Raw genomic sequence first — 19,618 nt, 5'->3', positions numbered from 1 at the left:
TTTTTTATTTTTATTTTTTAAAGGTAATGGTACTATTTCCCTCTGTAATGTTGTGGTAGTTTGTCTTGCCACTTGTGAATTTTGCATTCAGGAGTGTATTTATCCTGGCAGCTTCCTGGAGCTGTGTGCCACTCTTGTATGTGAAAAGTTGCAGTGACTGTGTCTGTGTGCATTTCATTTCTGAAATGCTCATTTAAATTCAATAATCTGCCACTCTACTTGTTGCAAAGTGGCACTTTATCATGCCACAGAACTTCACTCTAATGCAGTTGTAAATAAAGAGGCACAAGCTTAAAGGAGTTTTCAAGTTATGTAAGATTTTTTTCCTTGAGTCACAAGTGACACTAAATCAACTACATGGACTCTGTTGTCTTGTATTTCTGACCAATTACAATCACCACTAACAGCTCTTGTTTACACCTGTAGAAGACAGTCCTCACACTGCTGTCATCACTGAGGAATACTGAATCCAGTAAGCATTATTTGGAAGTTGTTTCCTTCTTTTTACTGTCTATTCACTTGTTTTTTTTCTTACCACCATCACCTCCAATCTCCTTCCTAAGTTGGACAGGTGTCCTACACTTCTGCCTCAATTTCCCAGCTTCTGCTTTATCATGTTATTCACTCCTCATCTCCTTTCCTCCATTTATCCTCTGCTCTTCCGTAACTTCAATCTAAATTGTGCCATCAGCCAAACAAGATACTTTTCCATTCACATAAGACTACACACACACACACACACACACACACACACATACACACAAAAGAGTAGATAGATAAACCCAACTTGCAGAGGTAAACTGCAGATAATGGAAGAACCACTATGTGAGCTGTATCCTTACTATTTAACCTTCACTGTTACATGTCTAATCCTAACCAAAAAACTAAACAAAACAAAGAATAAGAGAATAAAGAACAAAATTTGTAACAAAATTGTAAAATCTCAGTTCTCACAAGGATTAAAAAATTGCATACATTCAAGATAAAAACACACAGATTTTATTATTATTTATTTCCATTTGGTGTTATGGTTGGTCAGTGACCCCAGGAGAAAATGAAGGCAGAGAAGGCAAGGCTTCAAAAACAGAAAGCTCCAGAAGAGAAACAGGCATGTGATGAGGGAGGTAACAAGGCAAGACAGAGTGGTCCTGCTTCAGTTAGCATGTTAACGTGATCTGAAATGCTCCACACTCAAAACAGACTTAATTAATAGGGCAGTGCATTGCCTATAGCTAAGCTAATGCTAAACACAATGAGGAAAGGAACATGAAGGCTAATGCTAGTGGAAGCATGCAGACAGTGGAATCTGGTTACTGGGGTGGAAGAGATCAGTGCTAAATGGCTTGTGAATTAAGTAATTTGCTCTGGAGTAACTAATACCCTTGTCATGGTGCAGCAGTGAAGCTGCTGGGGGGATATATCAAGAGATACATTAGTACTACAGAGTAAATAGAAACCAACTCAAATCAACTTGAAAAATGTTTTCCAAGCAAAAATATTCAAATTAAATAAAGGAATATTCTTTGTTGCATGAACTGGATGGTTAGATTATTCCTATGGTGTAGAATTGGTATGCGTAGACATACATAGGCTTATTTTCTGACCTTTACATAAAAGTTAAAAGTAAGTCTTTCATGGATGGACAGAAAATTGGTGCATAGGCATTCTTGCAAAATATTTTAATGTCAAAAATTCCTACCTTCATGCCTTAGGGTTACATTGTTGCATTCACAGGTAATCTGTATTTCTGTTCAATTTTGGCCATTGGTATAACAGCAAGCTCCTCCAAAACCCTACAGCATTGCCTACATCTCAACATACCCAGAAACTGTTGTGATTGGTCTGTTCAGTAATGTCAATTCTTCCTGTGGTCAAAGGAGCTTGCAAAGAAAAGCGTCTGGACTTCTTTAAGTTGCTTGAAGACGTTTCACCTCTCATCCGAGAAGCTTCTTCAGTTCTAAGGTCAAATGGTGGAGAGTCCCAGATATAAACCTAGTGGGAGAAACCCCCCACAGAGGGACAAAAGGACCCCCTGATGATCCTCTAATCGCCTGAGCCAAGGTGTGAAACTGGGTGTGGGTCCCAATCAGCCAGAGTTTCGGGTGTGTTCATTGTGAAACCTGGCCCCACCCTATCATGTGAATTCCTGAGGTCAGATGGCCCAGGATGTGAGTGGGCGTTAAGGCGTCTGTAAAGGAAGCACTCAAAACGTGCGGCTATCCTAAATGGGCGTTCTTAAAGTCAGCAAAGAGGCACAGAAAAGAAGACCAGACACCAGCGAGGGAGGATAAGAAGGACAGATGCAACAACATTGTCATCCCCTATGCAGTGTTGGGAAGGTTACTTTTAAAATGTATTCCATTACAGATTACAGAATACATGCCCCAAAATGTATTCTGTAACGTATTCCGTTACGTTACTCAATGACAGTAACGTATTCTGAATACTTTGGATTACTTAATATATTATCATGCTTTTTACAACAACGTGAATGTACTATTGCTGTGTGATTTACTACTATTACTGAAGGTCCGCGACTCCGAACTGTAGTAAAGGGACCTGTAACAGCCACTATGGTGTGGTGTCCCTTTAAGACACCCAAGTCGAGGGTTGATGGTGTCATCAGTGTGTGCCACTGGTCTCTCTCTGCTCTCTCTCTCGCTCTGGGATTATGAGGACACGTGCCTTCACGCTCGTGCTTAACGAGGGACGGACTTATGTTTTCTTTTCCAGACCCTTTTTTTTGTTTTGTTTGCAACGCTTGGGTTGTGTGAGCGCTGGGCGTTTTGTTGTTGAGCCGCAGCCGTTCAGCCGGGCTTTTATATGGTTGCTGAAGAATGCGTATTAAAGAACCACCGTGGATTACTGATACCAGTGTGGGTGTGTATCCTTCCGCCTGGCCTGCTGGGTGTTTTGCCGCCTCTTCTCAACCACACAACACAACCCAACGTTACAAAATGGCGCCCGAACATCTTCTCTTGGACCTCAGTATGCAGTATCTTCGAGCATCTGATGATTGGTACATAAAAAGGTACGACGCGGCAAAGTGGCTGTCCGCCATGTTTCGCGGGAACGGACCAGGCTGGCCTGGACGAGGACGTCGGGAGGATCAAAGGGTCGCGGTGGTGCATTTCCATGGCAACGACTGGAGCTGCTCCAGCGTGGTTTGTGGACTGTGGCGCCGTTCTCTGTTTGGCCTCTTCGTCGTGGCTCCATTGGATGCGCGTGGACCTGCGTTTCCTGGGCGTGGGTTCGATGCAGCTTTGCCATAGTTCCTGAATTTGAATTTTTTTTTCTTATGTATTTCGTATTGGTTACTGTTGTAACATGACTGTTGTTTGGGTTTTCTACAGTACTTTCTGGTACTGTTTTCACATATTATGCTGTCTGTTGCAAGTTTGTGAAGTAGAAGAAACGCAATGAAAGAAAAAGGGAATTTCATTCTGCAATTGTCCTGGCTATCCTAAGTTTATTTTCTTTCTTTAACATTTGTTTAAATGGACATTCACCATGTGGGACACTGTCATGTATGCCAGTTTGTCAATATTGCACTGTACATTTCCCTGTTTTGGTTTTAACTTCTTATCCTGCTGACCATGTATGGAGGCTGGTTAAGTGGACTGTACCAATGCTGTACAGGTGTGTAACAATTCCTCCACGACCTGCTTACTACCTAAAGTAGCTATGTGTGGTGAACGGGGGTAGCGGGAGGAGGGTCACCTGGGTCCGGCTGAGGGCAGCCTTTGTTTAACCCGGGGGGAATATGTAACAGCCACTATGGTGTGGTGTCCCTTTAAGACACCCAAGTCGAGGGTTGATGGTGTCATCAGTGTGTGCCACTGGTCTCTCTCTGCTCTCTCTCTCGCTCTGGGATTATGAGGACACGTGCCTTCACGCTCGTGCTTAACGAGGGACGGACTTATGTTTTCTTTTCCAGACCCTTTTTTTTGTTTTGTTTGCAACGCTTGGGTTGTGTGAGCGCTGGGCGTTTTGTTGTTGAGCCGCAGCCGTTCAGCCGGGCTTTTATATGGTTGCTGAAGAATGCGTATTAAAGAACCACCGTGGATTACTGATACCAGTGTGGGTGTGTATCCTTCCGCCTGGCCTGCTGGGTGTTTTGCCGCCTCTTCTCAACCACACAACACAACCCAACGTTACAGACCTCTGACTAATACGGCGGGGTCCCTGTCGGCTCGTAGCCAAAAAATAGCTTTACTTTGTTGTGTGGGTCAACTTTTCTTGTGAGAGACAGAGAGAGGCATTGAAAGGCCGCTCCAACGGAACTTATTGTTTTCGGAGGAAAACACGAACACAGCGTACAGTCGAGTCTTAATAGCTTACTTACAACTGGGCTCGTCAGGCACTCTTCTTGGCTGAAGTGGTTATTATTATATTTACATGCTTCCAGCTCCCGTTTTTCCTCGATGACAACTCGTACCTTTCCACTCCCCTTTTTCTCCCTCCTCGCGCTCACAGACCCATAACGTGTATGGCAGTCCATTCTCCCTGCAACACGGACTACACTGCCCATGATGCTACATTCTTTAGAGCTATGCTTGTAGCATTCTGCCTGTTTGCTTAGCACAACAACAACAACAACGGAAAGGCGCTCTCTCACCCAGGAAACACACAGTCGCAGAGAGAGAGAGAGAGAGCGTCGCCCTGTAACCATGGCAACCGTAACGCTGCCGCCTGGAACAACAGAACGTAGCTGTCAAACAAAACCCAAACAGTCCTGACCCGCGACGAAATGAAACAAGTACCGCAGTGTAATCCATTTATTTCAACAAAGTAACTGTATTCTGAATACCACCTTTTTAAACGGTAACTGTAACGGAATACAGTTACTCATATTTTGTATTTTAAATACGTAACGGCGGTACATGTATTCCGTTACTCCCCAACACTGCCCCTATGTAGCCGGTGTATCAGAGAAACTCAGGAGAGTTTTCTCCAAGCATGACATCCTGGTGCATTTCAGACCCAGCAACACGCTCAGACAGAAACTGGTTCACCCGAAAGACAAAACGCCAAAACACAAACTTAACAATGTGGTGTATGCTGTACAGTGCAGCGAGGAATGCTCAGACCTCTACATTGGAGAGACCAAACAGCCACTTCACAAGCGCATGGCACAACACAGAAGAGCCACCTCCACAGGACAAGACTCAGCAGTCCATCTGCATCTTAAGGATAAAGGACACTCTTTCGAGGATGCCAATGTTCACATTTTGGACAGAGAGGACAGATGGTTTGAAAGAGGAGTGAAAGAAGCCATCTATGTCCACTGTGAGCGACCATCTTTGAACAGAGGCGGGGGTTTATGACACCAACTCTCTGCCATCTATAATCCAGTTTTGAGATCCCTTCCCAGACACCTTAACGCCCACTCACATCCTGGGCCATCTGACCTCAGGAATTCGCATGATAAGGTGGGGCCAGGTTTCACAATGAACACTAGGGCTGCCACGATTTGTCGACTAGTCACGATTACGTCGACTATCAAAATCGTCGACGACTGATTTAATAGTCGACGCGTCGTTTGAAGCTTTGTAAGATCCCAAAAGACGCAGGAATAAGTAGCAGGATTTAAGAGTGTAATAACGGACTGAAACAGAAGATGGCAGCACTGCATGTACAAGGATGCCAGCTGCCGTTAAACCCCGAAGAAGAAGAAGAAGAAGCAGCTGTGTCCCAGAAATCATAGCGCGGCCCAGCTTAGTTTCCAACAATGGCGGCAGCTAGTTAGTTTTAATATTACTCTTATTATTCTTTCTGGGTCAGAAAATAAACGTTTAACGTATTTTCAGGCGAGAATGTAGCTGTGTAAACCTCAAATATCGGCTCAGTTTATCAGGACACCACATATTTTCAAAAGCACTCCGACGTTTTCGGAGACGTCTGTTACCCACCAGCTCGATAGCTAGCCGGGGGCTAGGTCACTAGCGCGGTGAGAACACCGGACTCCCGGCAAATTGTTTTCTAACCCACCGCCGTCTTTCGCTACTCAGGTTAAATATATATGAGTCCCTTAGATAAATTAAAAATGTTGTTGTTTGGCTTTTTTTTTTGTATTTTATTTGTTCCTGAGTAAATCGGTTTGTCTGAGATTAAAGTTATAGTTTTTACACAGCTGAATAAACGTCAAGCAGACAGCTGATTATCAAAAGTGTGAGATGCTGGAGAATATACTCCGTTGTCCTGTTATATTTTAGATAGCAAGGAGTTCATTAAACTTCACCGAAACAATCTGCAAATTTCATTAAAATTGAATAAACTATCATCTTGTCTTTATTTTTAGTTAGCACCTTAAACACTTAAAGCTGTAAGCTAATGATAGTTATATAAGAGCAGATGCTGCTGGTGCAATAAGCTGTAGTTTTACGTCCAGTGGATGATGATCTGATTAGTCGACTAATCGCATAAATAATCGGTGACTAGTCGACTATCAAAATAATCGTTTGTGGCAGCCCTAATGAACACACCCGAAACTTTGGCTGATTGGGACCCACACCCAGTTTCACACCTTGGCTCAGGCGATTAGAGGATCATCAGGGGGTCCTTTTGTCCCTCAGTGGGGGGTCACTCCCACTAGGTTTATATCTGGGACTCTCCACCATTTGACCTTAGAACTAAAGAAGCTTCTCGGATGAGAGGTGAAACGTCTTCAAGCAACTTAAAGAAGTCCAGACGCTTTTCTTTGCAAGCTCCTTTGACTACGATGACCTGGATGACTGAGAACCTTCACAGACAATTCTTCCTGTGCATTTCCATCTATTTTGTCAACTGTTTTCAGTTTTTAAAATATGGGAGAAGAATCTTTGCCTTCAAAACGAAACAAAGCAAAAATAAATAAATGAATAAATAACAACAAATGGTAAAGATCTTGAAAAAGTCAGAAAAATGTATTTGTGTCTGTATGGTTGACACCACATATGACACACTGGGACATGACAACAAGGTAATTATCACGTAAAACCCCAGGCACAAGAATGAATCTGGTGACGACGTCAGCCACTTACGTAGGTTATGTCGTAGGGCTCTACACAGAAGTCTAAATTAGCTGTTAGCGTTACACAACAGCCAGTTGGCTTTAACATTTGTTGCAGTTCAAAAAAGGAATAACTATTGGTGACCCTCTTGTTGCCCGGTGAGGAATATTATTTTTAATTGGTCAGTAGGCAGTGGTTTGTACATGCTGACCTCTCATCTCAAAAATGAGAGATGTCAATGTCTCAGAGATGAATCCGTCATTCTTCTTCACTCACATTTTTCACATTAATGCATTTAATCATTAGTTATTATTAGCCTCCCCTCCCTCGCCCCCAACCAGGCGCAGCAGATGGCCACTTCTCAATGTGCCTGGTTCTGCCAGAGGTTTCTTCCAGTTAAAAGGGAGTTTTTCTTTCCCACCGTCTCCAGTCTCCAGTCATAGTCATATAATTGTTGGGGTTTTCTCTGATGTCTCTGTATTATTCTAGGGTCTCTACCTTACAGTGTAAAGTGCCTGGAGGCAACTGTTGTTGTAATTTGTTGCTATATAAATAAAATGGAATTGAATGGAATTGAATTGTAGAAACACTACTTGTACTGTATGTGATGGGTAACTTCTAGTGAAGTCAATTTCTGCCTTATTCACCTGTAAGCAGCCTAAGGGTTTAAACACTGACTCATTTTCTTAGGCCTTCTCTGACACTTTCCTCATTTTGTCTTGTCCTCTACCATCTAATCTGTCCCTCTTTCTCTCTGCCACGGGTCTTGTTTTTCCTTCCACTCCATTTGTTTCCTGTCCCTTTCAGTCGGTTCTCCTGTTCGTCTCTCTCTCTCTCTCTCTCTCCTTCTGTCCTCTTCTAGCTGTGTTGTGAATGCAAATAGCCTGACACAAATTAACAGAGAGGACCGCCTACACCCACACCATCACCACCAACACACACATATCCTTTCTCGAGCTTCTGCTCCTAATGGGATAGTTGGACGATTGATTGCTTCCCATCACCAACGTTGTTATATGTAGATAAGAGCACCCGCATTCAGGTGCAAATACACACCTAGAAAAGGACACAAACAGGCCTCCCACAGGCACAAATATATCCTATTTGTTATAATGCAGAAGACACAAACAGAGAAATCCCACAAATGGCATAAATTTCTGCTTTCTCCTTCTTGTCTTTTCTTCCTGCACTGCCCTTAAACTACATCAACACTAAGCCCACTAAAAAATGAAAATGCATTTTAAATGCGAGCAACAGAACAAAAACTAAATGTTTTCTTCCTCTGCAAATAAAACAGTTGCACTCATTCACCCTGTTTCTTCTGGGCGGTGGCCACCTTAGACACTGTTCTCTGCAGACAAAGTTACAATTTAGCCATTTTTATTCATATATTTATCAATTTCTGCTGTCAAATATCTGACAAGCAAAAAAGCAGGCCCACTCTGTGCCGCTCAGAATTATCAATCAGATCACTATTGTGTGAAGGAGATGGCTTTCAAATAAATACAGTATGTACTTTGTGAGATAGACTTGACATTTAAAGTGAGTGATCACAGAGTGGGATCGGGGGTGACAGAAAGTTTCCTTCCTTACTTTACTGCCACAGAACAAGAGAAAAACTGTCGATTTGATTTTCACTGTCCAAACCAAAACTTGATGCCAGCAGTGTTTCATTTATCCACTGAAAAACTTTTATTAAAACTTATTTTTGGGTTTTAAACTGCCAGCTTATGATGGAACAAGGCCATAATTTAAGCTGCATGAGGAAGATTTCCCCCAGAGAACGATACTGAGGACCTGAGAGATCAGGGCCAAAGCATCCATCGAGGGTGGCCAAATACAGCGACAGCTAACAGAGGACGAACATAGAGCTCAGCATAAAAAACACATACGCACACAGACTTGGTTATAAAATCGTACATGCAGCCATCAGATTCAAGCCCAATTAAAGTGTAGTTGACACTTCATTGGAGATACAGGGGCATGCTTATCAGACCTGTTGTTAATGTGTGTGTGTGTGTTTGTCTGTGTGGGTGAGAGAAGGAGAAAGCGAGAGTCAGGAGGTTTATGTGTGTCGTGTAAGTGTGTGCGTGTCTGCACTTAATCTTTTACCCTGTTAATGTTTGAGTTGGGTGAATACACATGGGAGAGCCAGCCTGTGTGTAGGCAAAGCTTGAAGAGCTCATTACTGCATTTGTGTGAATCCAACTATCTCTAAAAAGGATGTTTGACTCCTGTCTGGCTGGGATTTCTGTGTTTGCGTCAGTGTCTTTGTGTGTCTGCGTTTCATTATTAATAAAGTAATGAATTCTTGTGCCCTCGCACAAGCCCTTGTCTCTCTTTAGGTGTGGATGCGTATCCCATAATTGGGAAATTGATCATGAGTTGGGGTTTTTTTTCTCTATCATTGTAAGGACTCCATCTCATTCCATAAGTGTAGATTGTGTTCATTGTCATGTGGAACAGCGCGGGACTAAACATAACGTGTAGCGCCTGAAACAATTCTTTAATTCTCTCCCGGCAACTGCCTTGCTGTCTCTCATTCTCTCTTGTTCTCATCCGTCCTCCTCTCCAGCGCTTTTCACACTCCTCCCTCCTTGGCTTTGCTCTCTGATGGTCTTGACAGGAAGACTGACAGACGAACAATGACAACCCCCTCTGCACATTTCAAAGGACACACGCAGACAGCCTCACACAGACATGACATGTGCATTGACAAATATAGACATGTAAATGCAATATACACACAGGACATTATAAACAAACGAAAGACCAGTTTATGCACTTAAAGGGCACACAGAGGCACACAAGCAGAAAATATAGACGCATGCATCAGCTCTCACAGACACCATGCATAGACACATACCGTGTGGACAGACTGAACAAGAGAAATAAATCTTAGTATTCAGTGTGTGGGCTGGTTGGAGCATCAGAATGTAACAGATTGTAACACATTTATAAACTGACCAACACTTGCTAAAAGCAACCAAATGCTGACCGTCTGTGTGGTTTCACAAGCCCTCTCCTCGCCTGCGTGTCAGACCGCTAAAGGCAAAGACGAAACATAAGAAGGCCCGCTGCAATTATTCATGCTACATTTGTAAAGGTTTTAAGCTTTTACACACATTCCCATAGCTCCACCAATTCTGAAAGCTCAACATCAGCAGTACCAGAGTTAAATGAACACTGATCTGACACCGTGTCGATACAGATTAAACATTACAGGTTGCACAAAAGTAGCATGTTACATGGCCATTGCACCGGGTTGCTTATTTTTCAGAGTTTCCATTATAGTTTTTTTTTTCTTTTCACTTGCAGCTCACTTTCCCTGACTTCTCAACACCTCAGCAATCTGTGGTGCATAATATTGCTTTGTATATCACTACTGGCCACCCATCACTCAAATTGTCACATGTAGGGTCCTATTGTTTTCTGTTCTGCTTGGTGCGTTTGCTGTAGTAAGCGAATGCTACTTTTGGTTCAAATTCAACCCTTGTATTGTGCGTTACACAGTAAACTTTCAGTGCAATTCGGTGTGCTAACATCAGTATAAAGTTTTGCCATGAAGTAACGTCCAGGTAAAATGGAAAACTGGAGTGAAGTAGGGAAGCTGCTTCCAGTTAATTCTCAAAACTTTCAACACATATAGATCTGTCTCGTGGACATGTTGCAGAGAGGGCAGAGTTGATCCGGAATCAACTTGTATCATGGGTTCTCACAACAACTCGGCGCTGTTTTTAAGGTCTCTGCATAATACCTGTATGATAGCAAAAGTCTATATGTTACATTGATTACCTAACTTGGACATCTCTGCCCTTAGCTCAGTAAAAATTTATGTGGTAATTTATCTGTTGCCTGTTTCTGCAAACACCAACAATGAAATCTGTGGTGGAAGTATTGTTTTACAGGTGTTTATGTGGCTGTGTATAACCACGCGAGTGCTACCTCACCATATTTCACCCGTTATTTCAACTGCACTGTCTCCTGAAAAAGCATAGGTTGTGCTCAAAATATTTCAAGCACTGGCAACATGTTTATTATTCACGTCCCTGACTCTTATATTCATATCAGTGAGACAAAAACTGAGATATACGTTACAAAAAACACAGAACATCTATTGTGAGTTTTAATTTAATTTAACTGCACTACATGGCCTCCAAACTTAATGCATGCAGTGAGCTCACAGTGTCATTATTGGTCCATGTTGTATTATGTAAGAATCTCATTTACTGTTGTACTTGAGTCTACCAGTAGTTATTGAGTAGCAAGGTAATTAATGAGGCAGTGCCAGGAGAATCCTTGAGGACACTGACAGCTTCAAGCTATGGCTAATGTTAAGCAGTATGCAAAGTGAAACTGCATATATTTTAATGCCATTGCCATTGCCGCAACCATTACCGGCCCTATATTTTATTGAAACGATTCAAAGTGCAGGTGGGGGAAAAAAAGGAAGGCTTTCGTAAAAATAATCTAAAGCTACTCATGCAGAATCACTGCAAACACAGAGTAATCTCCAAACTATTAACACGAGTGATCTAATCAAATTTAGTGTAAAGCTGGGTTTACATAAGTAAACACGACGCTAAATTAGAAAAAAAAAAATCTTGTCAGGAAATGGAAAATGCCCTATTTTCATTTGAGAGCACAATAAGATCAAGGTAGGAGCAATGAGGGCTTAGTCTCCATAATGAGTGGTACATCAGGTGCTCACACGCTCACGCTGTCCATGCTGGGATTGTCAGTGTGTGCCTACATCGAGCTTTATTTGTGAGCTACTCAGTGCTACCTCCCCTCAGAGTAGCACAACGATACTGCAGTCTCTTATTCCCACCAGGACACACGCTGACATGAAAGAAGTGCATGGAAGCAATTGCACACGGGGGCCCACAAACTTATCACAAAAAAGCATATAGCCTCTCTCTCACACACAACAGTGTTGAATCCACCTATATCCTTAGTTTCCCATCGAGATAGAGTAACGCTACAGTAGCCTCAAATTCCATTTACTCTGCTGGCTCTCACTCGACCCCTCCCTCGCTACCTTCCTCCCTGTCCCCGTCTCGCACTCGTTGCCACTTTCTCTCCTCTCCCTCTCTGCGTCTTTTCCTCCACCTTTATATTCCCCTCTCTCTCTCATCTCATATACGCTACCTCTTATTTTCTTTCTTCGCTCTCAATCTCAGTCTGTTAACAGCTCCCTCGTTGCATTTACTCCCTTTCTCACTCTCTCCTTTTGTCTTTTTTTCTTTTCCCGTATGGTCCAGTGGGGCCTCTGACAGTAACCACAGTACAGTAGGTTGCAATTAATCTTTTAAATAATTGTCTCTCACCACAGATAGTGGACACGCTTGCGGAGGGGGAGAGAATGAGAGAGCTAAATGAGAGACGGTGGAAAGCACAGCAGAGATGAAGTGAGACAGAGAGGAAAACAAAAAGAGACACAAGAGACTATTTTATTTTTATGTTACAAATATGATGGAAAAATAAACTTGATTCTCATGTGTAACTGCAAGCTCATTCATCTCATTCTCCTTCTGTAATACTCAGACCCCTCCTCACCGAGGAGGGGTAGAGGTGGTGCAGTCCCTGGCTGCCAAATCAGTTTCAACACGTCACACTCTCAGAAAGGATAATTAATCAGATTGATGCATAAAACATGAAGTCCACATCTTTAATATACACTACGCCTTCATTTTGACATTCATTGTTTAATACAGTGGCAGCCAATATATTTTGTTGAGCTGTTGGTGAAATAAGACATTCAAAAATACTTAAGTCTGAAAAGCGATTTCCTGCAGTTGAGACAGGAGTGGCTGATTGACACTGACTCAAGATTTAAAGGAATAAAAGTTCTTCCCTGCCGTAGCTCTTTTTTCAGCACTTTGTATTTTTGAGAGGGAAGTGATCAAAGGTTATTCTACTGTTACATACAATCTACGTTTCTGTGACAGATGTCTAAAGTCGTCTACTTGTACAGCGAGTGAGGCATTTATGCGACACTGCACTTTGCGTGTCAGCTCACAACATTACAGTTTGGAAATATCTATGCAGTGTTACGGAGTAAGACGAGTTCACGCGGGTTACATTTGCATTCCAACTCATTTAAAATAACATGATCCTAAAAGGATGAAATCTGTAATGTTCAAAGTCATTATCGCTCACTCATCACTCACCACAAAGTTCATCTAATTGCTGTTCTGGAGAATACAATCATTTAATGTCAGTGTCAGCAGAAGAATCTATATGGGTAATAACGAAATTCAAACCATCATTTTAACGTCTGCAGGGGAGAAAAAAAGTGAATAGCTGCAAATTCATGACAATTTATCAGAGTCATCTGCTATTGAAGACCGAGCTTTAGTGATCTAATGGAGAAGTTGTTGTTCACCCAAGGCTTTTTTGATAACAAGAAAATGAAAAACACAACACACACTATCACAAACTATACCTGCTTGTAAAATAGACGTTTTTTAGATATGCTACTCGCTAGGAAATTCTATCGATTTTTGTCTTATACTGAACTTGAACCATCAACTAAAATTTGTCAGTGTTGGAAAAAATAAAAAGCTACGTATCAACGTCAATCATACAAACTTCAAACGAACCTGTCAAATGGGTTTTGTGGCGTAGCAGGCTGTGCTAAATTGTGCATGACCTTCTTTCCGTCTTTGCACTGTCTTTTAATTACACTATTTAATTAGTGTTTATCCAGTTAGACATATCGCCCGAGTGTCTTGCAGTTTTGTTATACAAGTGAAGTATGCCCTTGTAACATTAAGTCATTTTCCATGCTTGCCAGTATAGGAAGAGTAATTAGGGCTAATTTTGATTCATTTAAATTTAATTCAAATGGAGAGGTAAACAGACAGCCCAAAATAGATTTGGCAAAGGACAGCATGAGATGAAAGGAAATGAAAGGATCGTGGGACAGCGCCAGGGTCAATAGTGATCAAGCTAACAGGTCAAGATAATCGGATGGTGGGATGAGAGCTCAGAGCTTAGTTTGCTGAAAGGAAAACCAGAGATAAAACAACATTGTTTTTTTTGTATTTTTAAGAGGAGAGATCAAATTGAAACTTAAGGGGATGCAGAATGGAGGAAGAAAGAAAAATATTAGCAAAGACAAGGGTGTGAACAAAGAAAACAACTGTAAGGAATGAGCAGCGTGAGGAGGACTGTGAAGAGAAGCAGGTGTAGATGAGGACAGGGACAGATGAGGGATTACAGAGTGATAGTGTAAGACACAGGGATGCTGCAAGAGGTCACACTTGGCGCTCATTGTCTGTAGAAGACAATCATGGCTCACAGTGAGTCTGTATGTGTGATGGTGTAATGTGCACACATCTGTGTGAATGTGTATGTGTTTGTTGACAGCTCTGTTCTCACCACAAGGAACAGTAGGCATGAAGGGAAAGGCTAAGAAAGCATGACAACAGCCAAGGAAAGGAACAATATGGTGTTGTGCAGCAGCTATAAATCAGAGAAAGAGACATTGTACAGAAGCTGACATTTACATTTTAGGCATCTGATCAAGGCTCTCGTACAGCGTAACTTAGAGTGAATATGCCTAGACTGCTAAAAAAGACACATATACTCTGATGGAAGGAAGCCAGCAGCGCAAGGCAGGCACATTGTTTGCTCTTGGCGCAACAACTTTTGAAAAAAACAAAGGGCAAATTTTTTTCACATCAAGTAGGATTTTTGTATGGTGCAATAAAGTGAAAGGGAAGGCAGTGAGTGACAAGCAGAAAACTTTCCAAGCATCCATAAATTCATCCCTCCAGTTTTTAATACAAAGCAGTAGTTTTCAAACTAGCTTGGCTCGCCAGCAGGGAAGGGGAGAACTGAGGTGGTAGAGGGAGAGCTGAGATGGAGAGACGTTAGGAAAAGATGCTACATACGAGTAAGCGGACAGGTGCATGCGGACAGTCGGTGTTCAAAGAACAACAGGAAGTTAGCTCTGATTTGGTCTGCTTATCAATACTGTCAGCAGTTGGGGCTGCAACTGTAGCTGCGACATAGAGGCAGCTCTATGCTCCAGCTCTTTCAGGAGCAGGACCATATCTCCGAACACGCCCCTTCCTGGTCTTATCTATATATGACCTCCCAGTTCTACAAGCTGTTCATTCTCATTTTCGTGTCCCACACTTCGTCCCCTTTTTTCAATTCTTTCACTTCTTCACTACTACTACTACTACTCTCATTAGTACATGGGGATCTCCCAGGCCCGGGAGTCACCACCAGTCCCCTTTGAGGCATTTCCCAAACCGCAGCTCAATTCTTGATTAAGCCATTTGCCTTTATCTACCAAAAAATGTTGCCAAAAATAAAATGAGGATGTTGGCCCATCTAGCGAAAAGATCCTCGGAGTGAACTGCAATTTCCATCAAAATTGCTTTCATTCTAGGTGTCATAAGTCAGACAAATCAGAATACACAGATGCATATGATCAGATTCAGTACACATCAAAGGTTAATATAAGGGCGTTTCACACTGCAGTGCATGAGATGGAAAAAAGCACATCCATACCAAAAAAGGTCAGGCGTTCGACCCAAAAACATTTAAAAAGCACATTTACAAAAATCGCTTCCATACTGCAAAAATCCAGTTTTACCTCTTTATTGCAGCTTGGTAGCTGTAACATTTCTAGCCCACCTGCTCTTCATCAAAACTTTTCCATTGTCTGACTTTAAGAACCTGGTATACACCAGTTGCCAGCTTGGGGCTAATTACTGATTAGGCTTGCAGGACAAAGGCACCAAGAATGAACGAAATAAAGGGGCCCTTACAATACAATTTTACTTAGCCACGAGGACCCATTCATTTTGACACTGAGTGAATTTTACCGAGTTGAATTTCCTGGAAAAAGAAGAGTTTTAATGGTTGCTTCTCAAACTGACATGAAAAAAAAGAAATGCGCAACAGACCAAAAATACTAAAACTGAATTTGAAGTACTTGTACTTAAACTGTCATACAAAAAAGACATCATAAAAAAGACATCAACTATTTTCTTATACTTCAGGTTAAAAATTAAGGAAAACTTTCATCATAATTCCTGTGCAGAATCTCATCCAGGTGCGAAAGGGTCAGACCTCGGAACGTATCAGGAAAAAAAAATAATAATACTGCTGTATTCTTAGAGGAAAGATGAATTATAGAAAAGGTTAAAAAAGGGCATTTTTTTTTACAGCGGCAGAGCCACAGACATAGGACTGCGAGACACTGTCGGCAACAGTATGTGGATTGATTAATTAAAGATCTTTATCTTTCATTCTACTGACAAAAAGAGAAAGAGCAGGCTGCGCCTCAGAAAAAAGGAAGGAAGAGTGAGAGATGAGGGAAGCTAGAAGGTAAAACCAACAGCGTAATAGAGAGGAAAAGAGATGGCGAGATGGCTATTCTGGAGAGGTAGATAGATGGAAAGATAGAGGCAAAAAAAAGGAATGTGACAATAACGTCGGAGCGAGGAAGGCAGATGTAAGTGGAGGGAGGGGGTAATGTGGCAAGATGAAAGAATGAGGGTGACTGTTTAAAGATGGGATGAAGGTGTTGGTGGGGAGTGGGGTGGGGGGGACGTTGGTAAGGAGATCTTATGGTGTGATATTTTTACCCCTTTCCAATGATGGAGTGATGAGAGGTGGGAGGTGGAGAGGAGAACGGAAGCTGTAATTAATGGAGGAGACATGGAGGCAGGAGGTGGTTTGACGGCTTGCATTGCTAAAAAAAGAAAGGCAAGTGTACAAATGTTCAGCTCCTCTTAATGGATTTGTACGGCTCTCTACTTTATTTGAATCTTAAAAAAAGAATACCGCTTTTTTAAAGCACCCTACATGTTTGCTTGCGTTTACATCATCGTGTAGCAAGGGGTTACAAATTATCCTTAATTTGCACGGCACTTTAATGCAAACAGAATTACAGTGAACACTTAAAGTAAGCCGGTGTTCAGTATGCAGTCAGGTAAACAGCTTCATGGACACAAACACACCGTATCATTACTACAATTATCCCCTTCATTACACTGTGATATTATTTTATTCTTTTGCTTTGTAGTGTGTACATCTCTCTCACCTTATTCATAGAAACACATTTTAACTGATGGCTTCTTGTTTTGGCTCACGATCCACAGAGCTTTTATCAGCACTTTACATTTTTGTGTAATAGTAGCATTCTGCTAATTAGTGTATATGAGCTGTAATTTGGCCTAACACCTCCTAATGTCATTATCTAATCCAAGCGATCTGATGACAAAAGTTGAACCATGCTGGCTTTTGTGCTGCCATCCCTCATTACAGATTTTTCTTCACAAATTCTGCACAAACAATTCACAGAGGAATTAGACTGTGAATATGCTTTACCCAGTCTCAGTCAGCATATTTACACGTATATGCATCTCGAGCCCACTGGATTGCCAGACATTTCTAAGCATGAACTTCTTGGATCTCTACAACCACTGGCTGATTGTGCTGGCTCAGGAACGCTCACTCAGCAAATGAAAAAGCACAATTGTACCAACAATCAATGTCTAAACTGATGTTTGACCCCGCTTGCTTGAAAGCGCTCATTCATCAACTCTGTGATTTACAGTAACTCTGCAAACTATAACATCTTTCAACAACTGCTTTGAGTTTTCAGAACGACTTGGCACTGCAATTCTGTATGCTCTACACTAAAGCTCAAAAAATAGAGCTCAGGAAATCAACCGACTCGCCATCACCCCTGAGCTCTCGTCGTGGTTGTTAATGAATGACTTAGAGAGATGGGTCTGAGGTGCTACAAGGTACTTAGGATTCAGGTCAACATCACTTGACCCATGTGGGCAGGACGGCTGAATAGCACCGATAATAAGACTGGAGGTTGAATGAGAAAAGTCATTATAAAGAAATATAGTGGCAGGCGGAGGGAAATGTTTTGATACTAAGACTCTGAACTTGTTCTCCTCTCACTTTCCCATCTTCCAGCTCCTCCTTCCTTTTTTCCAAAGTCCCGTTCTCTGCCACTTCAGGCATCGCTCAAATCTCTTTCGTTATTTAATCCTTCCTTTCCTTCCCAGCTTCCTTTCCTTCTTGTGTCTTTGCTCCAGATCTGTTTAAGCCTTGAAGACAATACTTGTTTACATGCCTCTTCAGCTGTATTTTTTCTCTCTCTTCATTTAATTTTTTTCTCATCTGTCTCAATCAGCGTCTTGCCTTTAGCCATTTTTTCCTTCATCTCCCTCATCTGCAACTAGCCTACTGACTTCTTCTCTCCTTTTCTTCTTCCCACCCTTGCTACTCGTTCCCTGTGATTATAACAGATGAGGATGTTCACACACACAACTGAAAATCAATTTATTTTCATGCCATCACACAGAAAATTAATGCAAAAAAGAGAGAATAATATAACAAAGGTGATTATGGAAAATAACCTTCTTCACATCTCCCTCTGTAATTAACCCCTTTTCCCCACCATCCTACCTCATTTCTATGCCTGCCAAGCTCCTTGCTACAGGGCAGGTTCCAAGTCTCATTAGAAAGTGCTGGCCAGCATAGCTTTCTAACTGACCTCACCTGCTGTTTCTCTCTCTCTTCTTTGTTGTTCTGTGCTATCCAGACCTCTCACCAGTCACAGCAAGAGAAAACACTGCACACATGACACACGGTACATTGCCCACAAGATAGAACACACGACGTCCCCATACCCATGTGTAAAAATCTACACGGTGGTCCCCAAACTTACCAAAACTGCTCATTATTCATCTAAAAATGCTGCTTGAACCTTCAGTTTCACATAACACGCCACATAACCCCGCAGCAGCACCTGCACACACACAAACAATAAACTGCACATCAACTCACCACTCACCCAAAATCGCATGAACACATGTGCAATCTGCTTTGGCACAAACACACACAAAATCTCTCAATAAAACCCCATGAACGCAGGTAATGGTCGACCCCGCAGGCTCAGACAGTGCACCACCAGCAAGCTCATTCTGACATAGACTCTAGTTCTGTTGCTGCTTCGCTCCTAATACACCCTCACTGTAGGCCACCAACTCAAATTGGAAGCATGCCATTAGCAAGGTCAAGCCGAGTGTAATATACTGTAGCTGTTTTCACACATGCACTGCAACCCTGCACTTTTCTAGACATTACCCTGCGGCGCTGTATATAAGAACGCAAATGTCTGAATCAGCCATGCTGGTAATTTTAACCTGCTGTTTCCCTGGTTGAAATCAATATAATTGAGCCCATGTGAGAACAGAACAGATAATCATCCAAAATATTCAGTGAGGTGTCGTGCTTCCTGCTTCCTCCATGCTCCACCTAGGCACCATCCTTCAGTGAAAATATGAAGGTTAAACAGTGGTGGGAATGCATCTGACATAGATGAGACTCTGCTGACAGCTTCAGGTTTATCTTCACTTTAGGTCTTACTTGTCTTACTTGACAGAGCAGAATTTGTGTTGACACACCAGCAGTTTGAAGCCCTTAGGTTGTTTCATTTATGGAGAGAAAGCTGTTGACTTAATCCCCCACATAGACATAGCCCTATTGATATTTGTATGAGCTAAAACCAATTGGAAAGAAAAAAATCACCTTCTATTCACTGCAAATGCTGATTTTATTTTCACAGTCAACACTGA

At 42.0% G+C, this 19,618-nt stretch overlaps 1 protein-coding gene across 1 annotated transcript in view; it reads right to left on the bottom strand.

The window, feature by feature from the left end:
* The window catches only part of cadm4 (cell adhesion molecule 4), a 163,563-nt gene that overhangs the window by 80,931 nt on the left and 63,014 nt on the right, over positions 1 to 19,618 (bottom strand). The window lies entirely within an intron of this gene.

This window comes from Mchenga conophoros, linkage group LG11, assembly GCF_057382185.1.
Source record: "Mchenga conophoros isolate Kocher_MC1m ecotype Shallow Benthic linkage group LG11, M_conophoros_male_GT1.1, whole genome shotgun sequence".
Classification (NCBI taxonomy): domain Eukaryota; kingdom Metazoa; phylum Chordata; class Actinopteri; order Cichliformes; family Cichlidae; genus Mchenga; species Mchenga conophoros.
Note: the sequence above shows the minus strand (reverse complement) of the source record. Positions and strands in the feature narration are given on the sequence as shown.